Raw genomic sequence first — 23,078 nt, forward strand, 5'->3', positions numbered from 1 at the left:
TTGAGCATAATCCCAAGTGTTCTTTTGTGCCATTCACAACACTTTGATCTGTGCCTTGAAATCAATAATAAACTGCAAGGGTGACAGACAGAAGCTAGGAGAAACTGAGAAGAGTGAAAGTGTTGACATTTTACCTATTAAGATAAATACATCTTTTGTGAAGGTCTGTTTTATTTTAATTTTCTGTATTTTTTTTTTCTCTGCTGAGGGTATCAAGTGGTCAAAATTGTTCCCTTTAAAAGCAAAATCTTTATACTCAACTCCTTCCTTTTTCTAAGGCCATTTCCTATTTGCTTTTCTCCTACTTAGAAGGAGAGACTGCAGCCCGAATTCTCTATATAACGTCTGCTAGTGCTGCTGTATGGTTTTGTAAATATGTTTATCAACTTTTCTTCCTGCACTAGCCATTAATGGGTATTTTAAAATAAAACAATAATAATAAAATAAAAGGCAAGTTCTCCTTTCGCTTAATTTGTTGTTGTTTAGTCGTTAAGTCACGTCTGACTGTTCATGACCCCATAGACCAGAGGATGACAGGCCCTCCTGTCTTCCACTGCCTCCCGGAGTTTGGTCAAATTCACGTTGGTAGCTTCGGTGACACTGTCCAACCATCTTGTCCTCTGATGTCCCCTTCTCCTCTTGCCTTCACATTTTCCCAACATCCGGGTCTTTTCCAGGGAGTTTTCTCTTCTCATCAGATGGCTGAAGTATTGGAGCCTCAGCTTCAGGATCTGTCCTTCCAGGGAGCACTCAGGGTTGATTTCCTTTAGAACGGATAGGTTGGTTCTCCTTGCAGTCCAGGGGACTCTCAAGAGTCTCCTCCAGCACCACAATTCAAAAGCATCAATTATTTGGTGGTCAGCCTTCTTTATGGTCCAGCTGTCACTTCCATACATAGATATTGGAAAAACCATAGCTTTGACTATGTGGACCTTTGTTGGCAAGGTGATGTCTCTGCTTTTTAAGATGTTGTCGAGGTTTGTCATCGATTTTCTCCCAAGAAGCAGGAGTCTTTCAATTTTGGGGCTACTGTCACCATCTGTAGTGATTATGGAGCCCAAGAAAGTAAACTCTGTCACTGCCTCCATATCTTCCCCTTCTGTTAGCCAGGAGGTGATGGGACCAATGGCCATGGTCTTAGTTTTTTTTTATGTTGAGCTTCAGACCATTTTTGCAGCCTCCTCTTTCACCCTCATTAAGAGGTTCTTTAATTCCTCCTCACTTTCTGCCATCAGAGTGGTATCATCTGCATATCAGAGGTTGTTGATATTTCTTCCGGCAATCTTAATTCTGGCTTGGGATTCCTCCAGTCTAGCCTTTTGCTTGATGTATTCTGCATATAAGAAAGAGGAAGATTTGTTATGCAGAAATAAGTTGCTCATTCTAGAGGCACGAAAAATATAAAAAGGGCTGAGCTTTAATTTAATATGGTATTCAGTATTGTTTGATCTGATAATGCCAACAAAAGGCTTTTTGTTATTTCAGGCATGGCCTTCGATTTTTAGACCACACATGGTAGACTGTCAACCACAATTAAGGGTTTCTACACTAAGATTACATTGCACAGATTGCCTCTTTAAGAACGTGTGCTGTTACAAATGTGTTAATGGGGCATAACTTGAATGTCATTTCCTAGAGTCATCTTATTAGCACTATGTCAGATAAGGTTATGGAAGGAGTAACATTTCAACCTTATTCAATCCAAGGAAAAGCAGTTCTTGGAATAGTCCTTCTGGGATGTTTAGCCTCTGATTAAGAAATCCCTTTTGCCTAATTGACTCTGCTTAGAGTTGTATTTATATTTTAAAATGCTGTCTCAGTAATGAGAACTTCGTGTGACCAGGCATGAATGTTTTGTGCCTGTAATGCTTAAATTTAATGTGTGGAATGCATTCACTCTTGAACCAAATAGTATTATTTACATTGAAACAAAAATTACAGAGCTGTGAGGAGTATAAAGATAATCTTGTTAAGACCCTGGTGGTGAGATAAAACCCATCATAATGGAAGGCCATGGTCAAAAAGCTGAATATTGCCCACAATTGCCAAGATGATTCATGAGAAATAGGTAGTGCTTGGTTGAAAAAATTTAGATTGCTTTTAGTGAACATCTTTGAAACCTTCAAGAGATATTCCCCAATAAGGAGGGAGAGCCAAAATGCTCAGCCAGCATTCTTATGTTGTTTAATAATGTTGACATGTAGCCAAATCCCATTGGCTGTGTAGAAACATTATAAAGCCAATTAAGAGTAAAAACACTAATTTGCTTAGGATAAATTAATATTAATAACAATAGCAATGCCATCACTACTAGTAATAGTAAATGTACCTACAGAAGTGAAAATATACAACTCATTCATTCAGTGCCTTTTTCTTCTCAAAAACCTAAACCCAGCCATAAACCAGAGAAGTAAGGACTTTGCTTCCTTCCATCCTTGCCACAGCTTTGGAAATTGCATTTTAAGGGGAACTTGTTGAGTTACTCACAAGTTCTTGGCAGCCAGGTTACTGTTATTGTTGCTCTAATCATGTGATTTGATGTGATGGTCACATGGCCCTAGTTATGGCTCTGCATGTGACTAATATGTTGCACTGGAATTGTCAACAATTCATAAATATACAGAGCAACACTGTCTAGTTTCCTTTAGTAGCCAATTCTGATATTGCACTTTGGAAAGATGTGTAAAAATGCAAAAGACAAAACCAATAATGCTACTCTTATCACATGCTAGATGAGAGAATGGTATAAAGCCTGAAAAATCTAGGTAATAAACCTCTAAAAATACCTTAACATGGTCTTTAAAAGTAAAATTTGGAAGTTAGAAGACATTACAAGGTTACGTAAGGGTGTGACTACAACAGTGGGAAAAATGCAAATAGATCTGCTGTGAAGTTGCATCATCATAAGAACCTAAGCTTTTAATTCTCAGAATGACCAGCCCCAAAACAGTCTCATGTTTTCTGCTCTGAAATCTTAGTAAATGGGATAACAAGCCTAACATTGACTCATAAACCTACATCCAACTGCTAGTCCCAACAATTACCGTATTTTTCGCTCCATAAGACGCACCTTTCCATAAGACGCACCAGTTTTTTAGGAGAAGAAAACAGGAAAATATAATCTGTTTTCTTCACTCCATAAGATGCACAGACTTTCCACACCCCTGTTCTGTGGGAAAAAAGTGAGTCTTATGGTGCAAAAAATACAGTAACTTCAGATTAGTGAATCCACATTTAGGAAATCCCACTGATTTTATGAATCTGCTAATTGATTCCAAGCCATGGGCAATACTATAGTTTATTGTTAATAACATGCAAACTTCTCTCTCTAAGCCCAAGATAAACTGTGTTGCCGAATTACTAATTTACTGACTTACTAATGGAAAAATCCTGCCTCAAGGATCTTCTGCAACCTTATACTTAGAAGGCGAGGAACAAAATTCATTTGTTCTGTGGCATTCACCCAATGAAGTCAACTTCTAGGAACCTTGAGATCTCACTGGCCTTGAGACTTTGACAGACTTTTGATATATTACCAGGCATCAAGTTCAGAACTGGAACAGTGTGAAATATGATCCATCTGTGCCCAAATGCTTTAAAATAAAAATTCATCCAAATGGGCTGGGGTTTTCCTCCAAATTATTAAGGAATCATATACATCTGAAATTAATTAAGCTATCAGAGTATATAATATGAAGTGTCTTTTCTTTTCAGACAGTGGTTATTTTCTGGGCCAGAATCTTTTCTAGCATGCAAGATAGCTAAAAGTAGACAAAATACATTGTATAAAATAAAGCTGACTAGGGATAATTTCTACTGAGTTAATATAGTGTGATGATGTAGTAAATTTTTCCACTTCAGTTCATAGAATCATAAAATAGTGAAGTTGGAAGGAACCTAAAAGGCCATCAAGTCCAACCTCCTGCTTGATGCAGAAATACAAATCAAAGGACATCTCCCAGGTGGTTGTCTGAGTTTCTCTTGAATGTCTCTGGTGTTGGAGCATTCACCACCTCTCAAGGTAATTGGTTACACTGTGTTACTGCTCTAACTGTTAGGAAGTTTCTCCTGATATTCAAGTTTACAGTATAATTTACATTCTGAACTCTGAACTAGGACTATATGAATTGATAAGGACCACTTCTCTGCTGTTTTATGACCTGAAGACAACTAAAGAGACTACCATTTTGGTTTCCCCAGAAAGTTCCCCTTTGAGTTACTTTTGGAATCTAGAGACATTCAAAATGCCTACTACGAAAAACAATGGCTGCCTGTTTTGCTACTTGTTGAAAGATGCCATTGTAACAGACAGCAGTTGGTCAATTACAGGAAAATAGTACTCCCTTCTACAGGTGAATGTATTATGGCTCAAATCAAATTTTATTTGAGAGGTGCAGTGTCAAGTGTTAACTACTCTTCTTTTAAAAGGCCAGTTACTGAATAAGTTTATTGAAATATAATATTACAGTGCATGATTTTATGCAACTGTGTTTCTAAGGAGTTCAGTGGAACTTTCTATCAAAGATGAACAAAATCTTTTGGAGAAGCAAAGATGGCAATCTTTGGGAAATCTTTTGGAGAAGCAAAGATGGCAATCTTTGGGAAATCTTTTGGAGAAGCAAAGAGGGGTCATTTCATAGAACTGCTTTTGGTTGAAGTTGACCCTCCATCTTATCAAGACTCAGTTACGTTTATTGGTTCCTGACCAGTCCATTATTGAAGTTAGGCAGTGGTCAAGGACCTGTACACATCATCTGCAGATGAAGAAAAGGAGAGACAGAGCTGTGTGTCATCAGCATGCTGGTGGCAGCAAACCCCAAATCTCCATACGACTTCTCCCAGTGGCTTCATGTAGATGTTTAAAAGCATTGGGTAGAGAGCTGACCCCTGATGAACCCCATAACACAGGTCTCACAAGGTAGAGATGGCATATTCAAGCTGTACAATCTGGGATCAGGCATCAAGAAAGGGCCAGAGCCACTTAAGAGCAGAAGCGCCAATCCTACTCAATAGCCTCCTTTGGGAGATTGTCTTGCAGGGTGACCAATGCTGTTTCAGTACCATATTGAGGCCTAAACCCTAATAGAAATGAATCTAGACAATCAGTTTCTTCCAGGAATGCCCACAACTGATCAGCTACCACCTTCTCTAAAGTTGCCTAAGAAAGGAATATTTAAGATGGGTCGGTAGTTGTCCAAATCATCCATCACCAAATTAGTTTTAAAAATGGGCATTCTTATAATTTCTTTTACATAAGAGGGCACATATCCTTCCTGAAGAAAAACACTGTGGCTATGAGTGCCTTTCGACCATTGGCAGACTTTAGTAGCCAAGATGGGCAAAGATTTTTTAAAAAAAGAGGTAGTAGCTTTACAGTGAGTCAGTGCCTTGTCAATATCATCAGGACTTACTAAATGAAACTGATCTAATAAAACCTGATAAGATGGTGCATTGGATAGCTGAACCTGGTCTACTGGGATACATAAGTGTCAGGATATGGCCTGCACCACCCTGGAAACTGCAGGATCAGGGCCAACCTGAGTCAGAAGTGGCCTGGTGCTTGCAGGCTCAGGCCCTGGCCTGTGTAGCAGCTGCCAGGCCACTCATGAGGCTCACCTGGAGGTCTGGAGGGAAGGCCTATTTAAGGAGTGATTCTTCCTCCCAGAACTTGTCTCAGCAGCAAAGGTCTTCTGGCTGTGCTGTGTTTATTGCCTTGTTGCTCCTGAGTGCCACTATTGTGGTGTTCCAGCTTTTGCTCCTGCTCCTGCCTTGGTCCTTGGTCTTGTATCCAATGTTCTTCTACCTGCTTCTGTTCCTGTTCCTGCCTTGGTCCCTGCTCTTGCCGATGCTTGCCCACTGCATCTTGGCACTTGGTTCCTGCTCTGCCTTCTCAGCCTTGTGTTCCTGCAAAGTGTGCTGCTCATATACTTTCTTGGGCTCCAGGATCACTGCAGATGGTGACAGCAGCCACGAAATTAAAAGATGCCTGCTTCTTGGGAGGAAAGCGATGACAAACCTTGACAGCATCTTAAAAAGCAGAGACATCACCATGCTGACAAAGGTCCACATAGTCAAAGCTATGGCTTTTCCTGTAGTGATGTATGGAAGTGAGAGCTAGACCATAAAGAAAGCTGACCGCCGAAGAATTGATGCTTTTGAATTGTGGTGCTGAGGAGGTTCTTGAGAATCCCCTGGACTGCAAGGAGAACAAACCTATCAATTCTAAAGGAAATCAACCCTGAGAATTCACTGGAAGGACAGATCCTGAAGCTCAGGCTCCAATACTTTGGCCATCTCATGAAAACGACCCAGATGTTGGGAAAATGTGAGGGGAAGAGGAGAAGGGGACGACAGAGGACGAGATGGTTGGACAGTGTCATCGAAGCAACCAACATGAAGTTGACCCAACTCCGGGAGGCAGTGGAAGACAGGAGGTCCTGACGTGCTCTGGTCCATGGGGTCACAGAGTCAGACATGACTTAATGACTAAACATTGGGGAGAATAGCTCTTTGATCATGGGGCAATACCATAACTATTCAACCTACTCAGTCTTGAAAGGTCAAGACTGGGAAAGTTACATTTTTTGGACTACAAAACTCAGAATCCACTGGCCACCGTGTTTTTGTCTTTTTAAAAATGTTTTAAAACAAAAACAAAACAAAACAAATCTACATATACACTTACTGGGGTCCCACGACCAATGGAGACAATCTATTCCTTCCTTTAATGGAGACCCATCCCCCTTGTTTTATTTATTGATTGATTTTTTTATTTTAATAAAAGCATAATAAAGTGAAATAAAGTTTAAAAAGTTGTGTGACGATTTGAAACACTATAAAAAACAGGAAAAAAAAAAACCCAGAAGGCGTGGATTTCTCTCAGCTTGAGAAAAGCAAAGGGTGGAGAAAATGGATTTGCAGACAGACAGACACACACACAAAGCCATTTTCTCCACCCTTTGCAATTTCTCAAGCTGAGAGAAATCCGCTTGTGTGTGTATGTTCCAGCTCCCACAAGCATAGGGGATAACTCTGCATATGCTCCTGGACCTGGAAACACACTCTGCACATGCCCCAGGGTTGGGGGGGGTCAGGTCAGAAGGGGGGGATAAGAGTGCCTCCTGTTCCCCGGCTTTAGGAGGAAGGAGAGACCGGACCGGCCCCTATTTCCCTGGCTTTGAACCACCACCCCCCTCCAAACCCCAGAACAGCTTCTCCTCCAGCAGGCAAGCAAGTGCACACTCACTTCACTCCTGTCTGTTTCCATCCATCCATCCATCCATCCATCCATCTCTATTGCACTTTTCTGCCTTATTCAGCTCCAGGCAGAAGCAGCCATCCAGAAGCCAGGGATTGATTGCTCAGGGCTAGAACAGCCCTAAACAATCAAGCCACCTTATCTCCCTCCGATCTCTCTGGAAGAGCGGGAGGATTTACAAGGGCCGCAATGAAGGAAGTAACAGGGAGAGGTTGGGCTGCAGGGGGTGGGGGAGAGGGAGGGGTGGGGTGAGATACCAAAGATACATTTTGGAGTTTTTTAGTCTTGCCTGCCGGACGGAGGACATCTCTTGAAAAGGAGGACAGGTCCTCCTTTTGCCGGACGTCTGGCAACCCTACTCATGAGGCTCCCCTAGAGGCCTGGCGAGAAGGCCTATTTAAGGAGTGGTTCTCCCTCCCATAACTTGTCTCAGCAACAAAGGTCTTCTGGCCATGCTGTGTTTACTGCCTTGTTGCTCCAGTGTTCCTGCACCTGCTTCTGCTCCTGTTCCTACTTTAGTCCCTACTCTTGCCGCTGCTTGCCCGCTGCATCTCTGCACCAGGTTCTTGCTCCATGTTCTCAGCCTTGTGTTCCTGCTTCTGCTTAAGTCATGACTAACTGTTCAGTGAGGGGTATGGTGGTGCTGCAGGTTAAACCGCAGAAGCCTCTGTGCTGCAAGGTCAGAAGACCAGCAGTCGTAAGATCGAATCCACGCAATGGAGTGAGCGCCCGTCGCTTGTCCCAGCTCCTGCCAACCTAGCAGTTTGAAAGCATGTAAAAATGTGAGTGGATAAATAGGTACCACCTCGGTGGGAAAGTAACGGCGGTCCCTGTTTAGTCATGCTGGCCACATGACCACAGAAACTGTATGGACAAACGCTGGCTCTACGGCTTGGAGATGGGGATGAGCACCATGCCCTAGAGTCGGAGACGACTGGACTAAATGTGAAGGGGAACCTTTACCTAACTGTTCAGTGAGTGCCGTGGGACTTGATACTCTGGGCGCTAGTGCCCTTGCTCCTGGTGTGGGACCACCTGGGATATCCTGGACTGTGACAATAAGGAATCAAAGTGCTGATTTATGCATTCAGTTTTGGATTTAGTTGGCTACAGTTTTTTACACTTGGCTGTGATGTTTGCTTCGATCTGGAAATTGTAAGGTCTACAGAATGCAACCTGACTGCAGTCAGGGAGATGTCTTGCAAATGTTGCAACTTATTTAAGGCAATAAACCTTTCCGCCATCTGTTCTCTAGCCATCTTCATGATTACTTCAAGGCCTTCAACTCTTCCATAAACCATGGTGAAAACTTGGCTCTATATTGAAGAAGGTATTTAGGGTGATCATGTCTACTGCCTAGGCCACCTTTGAATACCAGTGTTAAACCTGGACTTCAATAGGAGCGCCAACCAGATCAGTCAGAAACCCCCCAAGGATGTTCCGTAAACTGATTGGATCCTACAGTCTGTCCCCAGACTGTTGCATATATCCATCCATCCCATGGAGAGGCACTGCTGTACAAAGTCCAAATCTCAGCAGATGATCTGACCATGACAAGGCAGAAGACTCAAGTTTTACCAACTTCAGATCATCTTCCCTCTGTCCAGACATGAACACCAGGGTGTGAACTGCCACATGTGTAGGATTCATAACATGTCTGGATAGGCCCATGGATGCCATGGAATCCATGAATGCCACCAGCTTCTCCGCATGGAGTTAATTCCCCTAGCACACTAGAGACTGTCCATCAATCCTGAGAGAGACAGCATTGGGTCATGCGGTTTATTTATTTTTCACATTTACTGTATATATTCCAAGGAATACAATATATTATCTTGGGATACGATGGTTCTCCCATCCTCTTTAGTCTTATGTCTGATAAAGAGAAATAGCAACATGCTTCAGAATTTATCATTGCTCCATATATACCCACCAGCATGAGAAAGGGCCAAAGGAGGAATTCTTGTGTATTCAAGTTCAACTTAAGATGTTTAGAATCAGTTGAGAAAATCCACTTTTTTTTGGCCTTCAGTTACCTGAGTTCAATGGGCCAGCATAGCCAGTAACCATTCATTCATTAGGCATTCTTCTCGAAAGACTATGGTAACATGCTCTGTATGTAGGACTTGGAACAGCGTCTACTTTACTTTACTTTACTTTAATTGGATTTATACCCCGCCCCTCTAGACAAGGTCTACTCAGGGCGGCTTACATAGTCTAGTGTGGCTGAGAAGGCGAGTTCGAGAGTGACAACCCCTTCCACACTGAAGACAAATCCAATCTGTCCCCTGTCCAGCTCCCTGATTTTGCTGCTTTCGGGACTGCCTCTTTGCCTTGGCCTGCTGGACAAGGGTCTCTTCAAAATGGGAGAAGTCATGATGCACCGCCTGCCTCCAGGCTGAATGCTCAGATGTCAGGGTTTCCCATCTGTTGAGATCCATTCCTAAGGCCTTCAGATCCCGCTTGCAGATGTCCTTGTATCACAGCTGTGGTCTCCCTCTGGGGTGATTTCCCTGACTAATTCTCCATATAAGAGATCTTTTGGAATCCGACCATCAACCATTCTCACAACATGCCCAAGCCAACATAGACATCGCTGTTTCAGTAATGTATATATGCTAAAAATTCCAGTAACCATGCCAGCTGATTTTAAGAGTTGTGCCCCCCCTCAATTTCCAAGCTCCGATTAGAATCCACCATATGCTCAAGATCCCAAGTGCTAAGTTTGTCCTGTTGCTGGGAGGATTCAAAGTGCATTACAGTCACCTTGAGTCTCACTGTAGGGAGAAAGGTGGCACAGAAGTGTCATAGCTAACTACATATATAACTTTTTGAAAACCATTTTGTTTTGTTGCATTTTTTCCAGCAACACTGCTTTATGGTAGAACACTCCTTGTCAGCATTGCTGCTAATTACAAGGTGTTGCTGCGGAATACAAGCCATTTTATGACACTTGGATTCAATTATGCTGCTTTTATTCACGAGTTAGATAACACTACTGTTTCAAGGACTCAGAAGTGAGCTATGCTGAAAGACAAGCTGGATACTTTCTTATTTTAAATTGAATCCGTCACGATGTTCACCCAGGATGCTCCTGACAGTTTCTGTAGCAGCAGTGAAAAAGTGTTTCAAGCTAAGCACTGAAGAGTCTTGGATTATTTCTACTTATTCCACAACAGAAATTATCTGCCATCCTATAGAAATCATAACTTTCTGTCAAGCCAGAAATAGAATGTACAGGTGAACTGTGACTGGAACAAGGAAATCTTTATTATAAGCACCTGAGTATCCGAGAAAGACGTTTTCTCAATTCTGTTACTATGCAAATTAGCTTCCTTTGTTTAGCGATTGGTCTCTCAGATTCGAACACAGGATTCCTCTGAAGTCCAATTTCACAAACTTGGAAAGTTGTCTCAGTGCTCTGCAGGAACATCAATGTGCTCTCAGTTCTAATTATGGATTGTCTCTAACCTGTTTTTTCCGGGCCTTGACTGCCTTCATCTTTTTACAGTCCTATCCTAAGTAGGGTCTACTTTTGCCTGCAGTAGACATTTGCCACCAGAGCAGTTCCGTGGCGGTGGAACATATACATAAAAACAGCATAAACTGTCAGGTGTTTCATTTAGGCTCCATGAGGTCTGAACAGATGCTATAAATACTTCCTTAAGCGTTAATGCCCTTGATTATAACTCACAGGAATATGGGCACACTTTATGGAAGAATGGAAATAATCTACAATTTGAATTCCAAAGTGAAGTGGACTTAAGTGAACTACATTCTAGAACAAAACAAGCATACAGTGACCTTTTCAGTTAACTGTAATACATTTTAAAGAGAAATACACTCATTGGCTGCCAACCAGAAACTGTCTTTTATGACCCGGCAATTGCTATTAAACAGTCTTTGATGTGTCCATTGTGTACGCACAGTTGCGGGATGCCAGGAATACAGCTACCTTTTTCAGTGTTATATTTTGGGGACTGATATGACTTGTACAGGACTTTTAATAGAACTTTCTATTTTTACATAAGCCCCTATTCTGGGAACTAATCTCCCAAAGGTAAATGACAGCATCGATTAAAAAGGAGCATCAAGCAATACTACCTCCTCCACACTTTAATTTTGTTTTATGGAGTGAGAATCAAAGCATTGACTCAAAGCAAATTGAACCTCTGCTGAGATGTTTACAGGCTTGCCCATTACCATGATATACGAGCACTGCTGAAAAAACAGAATACAATTTCTGAGAGTTTCTTCCACATGAAAGTTGTCATGTGAGTGCAAGAGCTGAAACCAAGCTATTCACTCAAGTGATATTTTAATATCCAAGCTTAAAACAAATGTTTACTTTTTAAAAACAAGTAAGGCATCCTCACAGGACATATATGTCTAGCAGCAGAAAATCTATGTTGAATTGAAACATGATTTATACCAATTTCCTTGTCAAAATAATAATTTGTTTCTGAGTACAGGGGCGGGGCAGAAAAGGTTGTTGGAATTTCTGAATCTAAATGTTTTGGGCTGGAGTTCCCATCATTTCCACCATTTACTGTGTTGGTTAAGGCTGATGGAATGTGCAGTCCAAGAATAAAGGAGAGCTGCGTGTTTCTTGTTCCTTTCTGAATGACACTCTCAGCATCCCTCAACATTTAATTAATTAAATTAATTGTTGTGCCAGAATATAAATACAATCCAGTTTACAATCCAGGATTCTACAGGGACAGCTAGAATAGTTGAAATAATCGCTGAGGGATTTTGAGTGTTGTAGTGCTAAAAAGGAGTCTTTCCGTCCTAGTTGGGAGATTCTGGAATTTGTAGTGTAAAAAGAGCTTTTCCAGGCATTGATACCTGCACTGTAACAAAACAGCCCTTGAAGCAATTGAGTTGTTTCAGGACACAGATAAATATAGACAACATTTTACTGGAATCAACAGTAAATACCTCATCATCCTAGCTGGATGACCAATAAATTCCTGAACTCAGGGGGTTGTAATTCACAGTTTTACTCATACAGATGTTGCATACCGTAGTTTGCAACATGGGGGTGACAGGTGGAAACCACAACATATGTCTTTAAATCGTAATAAGAGAGATTCTGTAATTCTCATGATGTATCTTAAAATATGCAAATTGTTTTGCAACCAAGTTGAGGTATATGGTCATTTTGTACATGAGTCATATAAGACTTGCTGGTGCTTCCATTGTACAGTACACATAATACATAGATTCAACAAGTGGAGCTATGTAGGTTAAATTCCACTTGACATCCAGTCTAAATGAGCAAACTGATTTATTTTGCAGACACTCTTGCTTAGACTTTGTGACTACCGTATGCATTTGTGTCATACTCTCTGTTGGGCAATACCGAATGTTGGTTGTTGTGCAACTATAACAGGAAACAGCTAGAAAAGTAACTTGACTGAAATGGTGAGGTTTGCTCTAGGGTTGTCTTCTTTCAACCAGTCCAAACTCTAGTATCATTAAGGAAAAAAACTCATTTGTTCTTCCTGCTTTAAAAACCTTGGGCAAACTTCCCCAACCTAGCATCCTCTGATGTCTCCTATCATCCCTGATCATTGGTCATATCACTGGGAGTAGCAATCAAAAATACAAAGGGTGGTTGTATATGGAAGGTTGGCTTTGAGAGCAGTTGAGAGATAACATGCTCACATGGCCACCTAATTCACGTTCAAAGGGGCAGGAGCTTCATTGTCACTGCTGCCAAGGGCAGGTATACATCTCAGGTGATGATAGTTCTGGGGGGAATAGAAGGTGTTTGGTTGGTTGTTTTTCTTTGTTTGCTTTGCCCTGTACCACAATATTTGTCAGAGGGATGTATGTTATTTACAGTTTTCTCTTTTGATTTAGGAGATAGAAAAACCAATAAACCTTGTGCTTCCCAGTTTGAAATAATGTTCCCAAACCTTATATTCAGGTGAAACAAATGTAGTAGAACTTCATTTGTAACTAGCAAGCCTCCCCCACCATTCGTTACATAACCGGTCTTCTCCACCGCCTTCTCAAGAGGCAAAATGCTTTTGCTTGGAACAGCACTGATGATGCTAAGGAATTACAAGTGGGACCTGAGCATTTGCAACAGGCAGAGGTAGAGGCAATGTTTAACCATACCTGAACAAAATTCAAGGAGAATCCACACAATGGGACATGGCAGGCCTTTGCAGTTTCATGGAAGTAGGGCAGGGGCTGTGGTTGTTGGCCCAGAAGCAATTTCCAAAAAGTGTTTTTGGTCCAAGAGCCTGTGGAAGTAAGCACCAGGAGAATCCTGGTACATGGGCTTAGAATCTAAGGAAAACATAGCTATATGGGTAGCACAGACCAGGGTGTGGGGGCAAACAGGCAGATGCATACGTGCCTCAAAGGTACACTCTGGTGAAGATCATAGTGATCAGAGTGTCTCCACAGAGGGGACATGGAAGATTGTTGGGGAGGAAACATCATAGTCTTGTTAATCCAAAAAGTTCTGGGGCTTCAACCCTTCTTTTAGAATCGGAATCATTTGTCTGTTGAACTTCTCAAGTCTCATGAGGAAGTAAAGTGTGACAAGTGAAACTACACGAGCTAAACAAAAACAGTTACAAATACAAAAATCTTTAGACAGGCAGAACATAAGTAGAAAATCAGCACAAATAACGTAAGTAGAAATTCAGCTTCAACAGTCAATTTGGGACGCAACTCACCCCAATGCTGCCATACGGCATTGCTTTATGTCAGAGCAATCTGTGTGGGAGTCCCATACAGGACTCACACAGTAGCGGTGCTGACAGATTATTCTTTCCCCTTCTCTCTGTGCATGAGAGAGAGAGAGAGAGAGAGAGAGAGAGAGAGAGAGAGAGAGAGAGAGAGAGAGAGCTGAAGAGAGAGGCAGTCCTGTCAGTTGGAGAAGTTGTCTTGTTGACTCTGCAAAGCTGTCATGCCTCAAGTTTCTCCAGGAGCATTACCAGGATTGGTTGACAGTGCAGAGCTTACGGTATTTCTATTCTGCCGTGAGCAGCCTTAAAGCAACAAGTGGCGGCAGTAGCAATTAGTAGGCACTCACTTTCCTTTTCTGCTAAGGACAAATTGTTGCACTGACCCAAGTGATCAAGCACTTTAATTTTATATACCCTTGGACAATTGTTTAACAGTATAAATCTGTTCTTGGCTGGCACACTGCTTTATGCGTTGGAGGTGCTAAATGTTCTCTGATTAAGTCCTTGCTTGCTTTGGAATATCTAAATATATTTCCATCAGCAAGTGACGTTCTATGCATGGCTTTTACTAGCCTTCTGATCTGCCTAGATCTGGAAAGATTGTTTTAGCTATCTGGCTGCAGAGCCAGAGGTTGGTAGTTTAATTCCTCGCTGTGGCTTAATGATCCTTCCAGCTTGACAGTTCTAATATCAAGAGAATTTTCTCCACAAACATACTAGTGATTCTGTTGCTCTTTTGGCACTGCAGCAACAAGATGAAAAATCTGCACTGTCTATTTTTCAATCAGTTTCACATGGACCCACCAACAGTTCTTTCCATTGCATGCTTAATCATAACAAGCATCTTCCAGGTAAGCCTACTTAGTGGGGTGCTTCTTTGCTAGAACTGTGCATAAATGACACCTGGGATGGCACACTGAGGTTACAGTCTAGCCACAGTTAAACATGTGACAGTTCCCATGTTTATGATGGATCCCTTCACTGGGAGAAAGGTAGCATACAAGATGAAATAAATGAACAACCTCTCTAAATTCTCCACAGTATTGAGGAACAAAAAAACAGGGAAGATGATGTCATCTCCAAAGGGTGGAAACATTCTCCCAGATGGGATTCTCAGCAGTTAGATTGAAAAGTTACTTTTCTGAATTAGCGGTTGGTTGGTTGGTTGATCAGTTGGATTGATCAATCACATTTTTATCCCATATTGCTTCCACCGTGGAACTCAGGGTCCCATTCCCCAGATCTGTTTAGCACCAACCACTAGCTGCATCCCTGTGATCAATCAGGCCACGTCTCACTTCTCCTGCCTGAACTTTCATTCTTACTCCAGACCAAAAAACAAGCATAACCCCTTTTCCCACAAAGCTACACATCACCCACCACTTTATCCTCTGCTGGCTGCTGATTCTGTTGTAACACCTGTCTCTCATCCCTTTTATGACTGCTCTGGGCTGGGATTGTTGGAGGATAATAAATCCCAGCTGACTCTAAGCTCTCTCAATTAACCTTTGTCTCTAGACTATGGCATCCATGGGCTTCCTCTGTCAGTCAGCACTATTGGATACCCTTACTTAATGCAGCTGAAACAGAAGACGGTTGCACAAAAAGCACAGTCAAATGACAGCAAGCCAATAGACTATTATTTAAGCATGCAAGGGAAATAAATATGGCTATAATATGGTCCCTGTGATTATGGCCTCTGCTATTAATTAATGTAGCTCTTAAAAATATACTATTTTACAATTGCACTTAAAGCAATGCAATATATTATACAGGAGTAAATGGAGAGTTACTTCTGAAACTATCCTTAACAGGTTGTATATCTGTAGCCAACGGCACTCATAAACACTGTTCAGAATATTTCTGCATGATACCTATACTTGTAGACACCTGTTTGTCACACCTGTGGTCTATATTTTTAGACACACACTTAGATGTACAGTATAGCTAAAAGTATTATGGATTATCTGCAGACTAGTGTTCTATCCTACACAAAGTTCAGCAAGAATAAATATATCCAGAATAAGTAAAATAAAGCCATAGTTGGGAACTTGGAGGTCAACACATATAAATTCCTTTGATTCATTTGGTCTGTTCTTGGGGGAAATGATAATTGGATTTAGCTCCAACACACTTCCTCCACCCCTTAGAATTATTTGTGTAAAACACATGCATTAATGTGCATAGGAGCTCAGCAGTACAAAAGGAAGCTACATGATAGCTAAATCTTGTATATTTAATAATCATGTGCAATCAAGTTAATTCGGCTTATGGTGACCCCTTTCAGGGTTTTCCAGGTAGAGAATACTCAGGAGTGGTTCACCATTCCCTTCTTCTGGGGGCACTTCTGGGACTGTGCAGTTTGCCCAAGGCCACACAGGCTGACTCTACTTTGTAGGAGGCACAGTGGGGAATCAAACTCCCAACCTCTTGTTCTGCAGCCAGGTTCCTAAATCTCTGAGCTATCCAATTGTTACTGGGCTTCTTTCCAGTATTCAGTGGGATTTTTTTTCTCAAGTAGGTGTGCATAGGAGTGTGGCCTCTATAACCTGAATGCTTACTACTGAGCAAGGTATAAAATTTTCACATCACCTGTTTTATTTATACCCATGATGCAGGTGTGTTTGGTGCTGTCAAGTTGGAACCAAATGATGGTGACCCTAATAGGACTTTCAAGGTAAATGAGATACTTAAGGAGAGGCTTTACCAGTCCCCACTCACTGAGTTTCATTGGCTGAGGGTGGATTTGAATCCAGGTCTCCTGAGTTCTAGTCCCTCATTCTATCCACTATACCCCACTGGGTATCTTACATGATAGTTTCCTCTATTATTTTTTCATATTCAGGACTCTGGGAGTTATAGTCCAGCACATCTGGAGGAATCTAGTTTGCTGAAAGCTGGTCCAGAGGAACCTTGGCCCTGATTTAACCAGGATTTTCTTATAGTTATAGCTGTCTTCCATTGTCTTCTCCATATAAGCCCTCTTTCTTGAATGTGGGAGGCATAATCTGTTACAAAATAGCAGTCTATTTTTGTCTCTTATTTCTAGACAGTGGTAAAAGTGACAGGCAAATGGATTTATTGCCACTGAAATGCAGCTGTGGTAATTGTTACAGGCAGACTAGAGATTACCTTTAGTTAAAAATAGGATGTTAGCCTATATGAGGCACAGATTTTTCAGTGCAACGGTCATGCCAAAGACATGAGTGATTGGAGCACAGATGTTTGGTTGAGTTTAGTAGCCAGACAGCTTTTTGCAGAAATCGCTTATTTTAGACTCCAGAAGTTGAGGAAACTTTGCTTTATCTTTAAAATGGGCCTTCTTTTAGTTAGAAGTAGTAATCCTACAAAAATATCCAGCAAAGCCATCATCTCAGGTTTCCAGTTCTGTAGCCTTAGGATACTCAAGAAAGTATGAAGAAAAATATTTTGAAAAGAATATGAAATAAAATGAGTGCCAGCTAGTTCACCGCCTGCTATTCTAAATAGTGAATAGTATATATTTTAAAAACCACATGCAAATATCCTGTGTGACTAGAGTACCTTTTAGGTCACCTAAAGCCAAAAGCCTCCAGGTTGAACGCTCAGATGTCAGGGTTTCCCATCTGTTGAGGTCCATTCCTAAGGCCTTCAGATCCTGCTTGCAGATATCCTTGTATCACAGCTGTGGTCTCCCTCTGGGGTGATTTCCCTGCACTAATTCTCCATACAGGAGATCTTTTGGAATCCGGCCATCAGCCATTCTCATGACATGCCCAAGCCAACATAGACATCACTGTTTCAGTAATGTATACATGCTAAAAATTTCAGCTCGTTCTACGACTACTCTATTTGGAACTTTGTCCTGACAGGTTATACCAAAGATGTGTTGGAGACAATGCATACGGAACGTGTTCAGCTTCCTCTCCTGCTGTGCACAAAGGGTCCAGGACTCATTGCAGTACAGGAGTGTGCTCAGGACACAGGTTCTATAGACCTGGATCTTGGTACTGTATATGCCATTCTTATAAAGCCATACTCTCATTGTGAGTCTAAAGAAAATGGTAGCTGCTTTGCCAATGCGTTTATCCAGCTTGACATCTAGTAGGTAGATGTGCAATGTATAACTATGTCTAGACACATCATCTGTGGCAGATATCCTAGCCTTGTAAGAAAGGTCCAGAAACTCAATCGGTTCCTGAACCCAAGTGACATCACTGGCTCCCTGACAGCAAAAACTCACCAATGTAATTGCTTGATCATCCATGTTGGTGCTGCCAGTGTATGTTGCAGATGCCCTGTATTTGCACCACCCAATGAGCTCCACAGTGGTCTGCCGAAGCCTCCATGCTTTTTGGATGGAAAAGGCTACATGGGGGATTTCTCATGCTCTACCTCACCACAACACTCACCACAACACTCACTAGCAACTGTGGAGTCATGTGACTCCACAGTTGCTAGCAAGACTTTGTGGATGTAGCTGCTACCCTGCACTAGAGCAGTCTAGTTGTCTGACCATGTTTAGCTTGCATTTTGCTTATTACATAGACAATTTGGATTCAGACAAACAGTCTTAGCAAATAAGCATTACCTCACAGACATTTTCACAAAATCCTCGACACATGCCTATCTTAATAATTTGTGAGTGTAAGAAAGCAACAGCCCAGCAGTTTTTCTGAAGCTACCTTGCCTCATTGTAGAGAAAGAAAGAACACAGGTCCTTCTTATCAATTTAAACTGTCTTGAGGTGATAGGACATCTCAATAAGGAATTTTAAAACTTGGTGTGATTCCTCACCTCTACTCAAGAGTGAGACAAAGAGCTCCCCTCCTGGATTGTCTGTAAAATGTCTTCAGTATGTCTTTAATAAGCAATGTATATGTTTACACACACACACACACACACACACAGAGAGAGAGAGAGAGAGAGAGAGAGAGAGAGAGAGAGAGAGAGAGAGAGAGAGAGAGAGCACAGAAGGACTCCCTGATTATTAAGAAAGATGCATATAACCTATTTAGTGTTTCAGATTCTTAAATTGGTAGTACTAGTTTTCAAAATTTTTCTTCATTTTGTCAAAATGACTACAATGACAAAACTGTTGCATGAGAAGACAAGACTCACTGTAAAAGACCATCATTTTACAAAAACTTGAAGGCATCAGGAAACAAGATCAAATAGATGGACTGACTTGAGTTAAAAAGCGTTGAACAGGACTGTCAATGATAGAATGTTTTGGAGGCCACCTGTTTATAGATTTGCCGTAAGTAGGAGGCAGCTTGATGGCACATAACAAGAAGTCTCTTAGTCTGGGGCAAATCACCCAGTTTGTGCAATTGGGTGAACTGTGAAGTACTGTACAAAAATTGACAATTATGCACAAAGCAGTTCTTTGTTCTTGCATGAGACAACAAGACAAGGAAAAAAATTACATCCCTACCTACTTGTGCTTGGTAAAAGATCCAACTCACCACAAGCAGCAGATAAGTGGATCTCAATAAACCTGAATAAATATTCCAAATAGTAGAAGTCATAGTAATAGCAGCAGTAGCAGCAGTAAATGGTGTTGTTAATTAACAACACATGTCTATGCAGATTTTTCCGCTGCTTCAGGTCATGTGTTATAATTTTGTTGCTCACTTTGTCATAGTTAGAAACAAGCAAAGCAAGGAATTAATTTAGGTGCATATGGGAATAACTGACACTCAGATCTCTCAGTTTAAAGCTGAATACTTGAAGAGGCAAAGGTAAAAATAGTTTCTTTAATATGAAGCTGACAGCCATGATGGTAAGGCTGTTGTCATATTTGTGCTTTGAAAAAAGCAATTAACTGACGGCCGATGTACAGGGCCAGTTTCTTTAATGATCCAGATGGCAGACTGTTCCTCTGAGAGCCCCATGATGGGTTTAAATTGAGGCTGGCATGCCATTGCTCAATGTCTCTTTTGCAGTGACATGCCCAGCCATCCCCCAGGCTGTGACAGAGCTCTCAGTGTTCACTGTGAACAATCTGCAATGTTTGCAGGAAAACAATGACTGCCCATTATGTGTTTCATTGGTGTTGCGAATGCCCTTCACTTGGACAAAAAAAAGGAGAGGAGGGAAAAATGTGTGTGTGTGCATGTGTAATCCTCAGCATGCTGTTCAATGTAGCTCAATTTTTGCTCCAAGAAATGGAGAATTCTGCAACACATAAATTATGCACATCAAAGAATGTGTCTATATTTTCCTACTTCTCCTCAATTAGTTTTCCTTCCAGTGACCATGTTGTCTTGGGCATTCTTGGAAAGTAATTTTTCCAAGTGGAAATCTTATTGTTTCTCTCTTCTTCTGGCTTTAGAAATGTCAGTGAGAATTTCCTAACCTTATTTTTTTCGACCATAAAGATTAGGAACTGTGAAGCACACACACATGCACACAAAATGCACATTTCCAGCTTCCCACGTTTTCTTCTGAACACACACATTCAAAGAATCCATGCAGAGCATCCTTCAGCAGTTGATCCTCTGCCTCCTCAACACTGAAGATTTAAAGGATCTGTGCGATACAGTAATTTATTTTGGAAAAGTCACACATTCTGTTAAACAAGCGTGTCATGTGGAATCCCATCCAAACTTGGTCCAGAAGAGGGAGAAATAAAAATAAACACCTTGTTCCCTTTATAGGAAAAAGTCTTAATAAGCTGTGACACTGCAACCTAATCCTATTCAGAAATAAATCTCCCTGAAGTTCACTGGGACTTGTATCTGAGTGAGCATGCCTTTCTTTCTAAAAAGAACAGAGAAGAGAAGAAAAAGCTTTTGTCATTATAAACAGATTAAATATAACTGGGGCATAGACAAATGTTTCAGTTTCCCCTGCTGCCTTTTGGCCCCTGACCAATTGCATAGGACATTGCAAATATAGGCTCTACCTCCTCTTAATGGCTCTCATGGCATGAGTGTAGGGTTCCTCGTCATTTTAATGCCCCACACAATAAATGTCTAGGTTATAAATTTCGATATGCTTCCCAGCTGAATGGATGTCTTGAGTGGAGACAGACTGCCTGGCGCTAAAAGCTGTTAGCTTTGATTTACCTCCCTCCTATTATTCAATCCTATTGAGAATTTTGAGTAGCGATCAGAAGGCACGTTGATTGGCTGCCGTTTATAGATTGAGCGTTACTTAACTCCAGTCAATATTCTGCAACCTTATAATGATATTAATGGAGATGAAGTAATGTTTGTTTGGTAAGAGGCAGACAACTGAGCAAGGTGTTTGCAAATAAATCCATTGACAGATGAGTTTTCCTCATTAGCCATTTAGCAAGCACATTGCCTGCCCTCCTCTCTTCAAAATCTGGGCAGAATTGCTGCCAGTAGGGATACAAGTGTGAAACATTCCTCAAGTCATTTATCTTCTGCAGCATTTATGCATGCCTAATTAGTAATGTTTGCCTGCCACATTGCAGATTATGCATGGTATAGATTTAGGAGGCAATTTCCTCTGTACTGTATTCAGATTCTTCATGTTACCTAGATGTTGGCTGGATAGCTCCATGGTTTAAGTATCTGGCTGTGGAGCCAGGAGTTGAGAGCTTGATTCTCCACTGTGCCTCCTGTGAGTAGAGCCAACCAGTGTGTCCTTGGGCAAGCTGCACAGTCCCAGGGCATCCGCAGACAAAGGGAATGGCAAACCACTTCTGAGTATTCCCTGCAAAGGATCGTCATTAGTCAGAATTGACTTCACAGCACATCATCATCGTTGTCGTTGTCGTCATTATTATTATTATTATTATTATTATTATTATTATTATTATTATTATTATTATTATTATTATTATTATTATTATTATTATTATTATTATTATTATTATTATTATTATTATTATTATTATTACCTCTTCAGATATTGCCCACAACAGAGGGGAAAACAAAAGAAAAAAGAACTGAGGCAACTAAGGCATGAAGGTGGTGAGATGACATTTTTCCATTCAGATGAGAGAATTCCAGAAAATGCTGTGATAAAAAAATGTGAAAATACCATGCACACAGGGTGAGAACCACTATGGGGAAAGAGAGTGCTCAACTGTAGCAGGGTGGCCGATCATGACCTTCCTGATGTTTTGGGACTGCAATTCCCTTGATACCCTACCACCCGCTATGCTGGTAAAGGAGGCTGGGAATTGTAGGCAAAAAGTTACAGGTGCAGGGGCTGATTTAGGGATTCAGGTTCAAATTCTTTCCTAGTCACAAAGCTCAGTGGGAGACTGTGCTGTCTTCTTTTGCTCAGCCTTTGTCTCTGTTTCTTAGTCTAATCTACCTCACAGGTCTTTTATGCCACTGTAACAGGCAGCCCTAACCTCACCTGTCCATCACAGCTGGGCAGTGGATCATCAGCTAATGGGGTGACGGAGGGGGAAGCTGGAGCGGGAGGAGCTGGAATAAAAAGGGGTGTGAAGAGGGTGTGAGCGATCAGATCTGGAATGTGTGAGAGAAAAAGAGTTTATTTAGAGGCCTGTGTGCCTACGTATTCAGTGAGGGAAGTCTGTGATTGATTAAATAAGAAACAGTGATTGACATCATGATTAGCTACTTGTGATTTTCATATTTGGTTTTGTTATTTCAATAAACCTGTGTTGTTTTGAAGGAAACCTTTGTCCTTCTTAAATAGTCATTATAATTGGTGGCAGCGAGTGTGAAGTGGTGTGGTGGGCATTCTGAGAGGCCTGAGTAGGCAGTGACATCAGAGTGGCCAGCCACGTCACAGCCACTAACATGAAAGATGGATGGTGTGTACAGCTTCCAGCTTCTTGAGGGACAGATAGGATGAAAACTGAATAAACTGTAAGAAATGTAAGTGTATAGCTTTTCATGTGTATGCTCTGTGTACTATATGCAAGAAAAGGGAGAGAATGCATGCTATCCGCATATGGATGCCTTGTGGAGACTGGAGAAAGAAAAAAGGAAGTTCTGCTCTTAATGAGGATTATTTTGAAGATGATGAGGATAAAATTCAAAAACAGATTTCACCAGATGGAGACAATATGATGGCTTCAAATTGTTTTGGACTGCAATTCAGCAAAGGTAGCAAAAAAAGTAATTCTACCATGCCCTAAGATTCAGTACCTTGGGTAACTTTCCTTGATTATTGTA

At 41.3% G+C, this 23,078-nt stretch overlaps 1 protein-coding gene and 1 long non-coding RNA gene across 2 annotated transcripts in view; both read right to left on the reverse strand.

Moving 5' to 3' along the window:
- LOC144586383 (uncharacterized) overlaps positions 1-23,078 on the reverse strand; it is a 400,206-nt gene that overhangs the window by 314,546 nt on the left and 62,582 nt on the right. The window lies entirely within an intron of this gene.
- On the reverse strand, positions 1,270-14,274 carry LOC140704967 (uncharacterized). Its single transcript, XR_012084509.2, has 2 exons — positions 13,957-14,274; positions 1,270-1,333 (listed from the first exon to the last, which is right to left on the reverse strand). It is a non-coding gene; the product is annotated as an uncharacterized LOC140704967 (long non-coding RNA).

This window comes from Pogona vitticeps, chromosome 2, assembly GCF_051106095.1.
Source record: "Pogona vitticeps strain Pit_001003342236 chromosome 2, PviZW2.1, whole genome shotgun sequence".
NCBI classification, from domain to species: domain Eukaryota; kingdom Metazoa; phylum Chordata; class Lepidosauria; order Squamata; family Agamidae; genus Pogona; species Pogona vitticeps.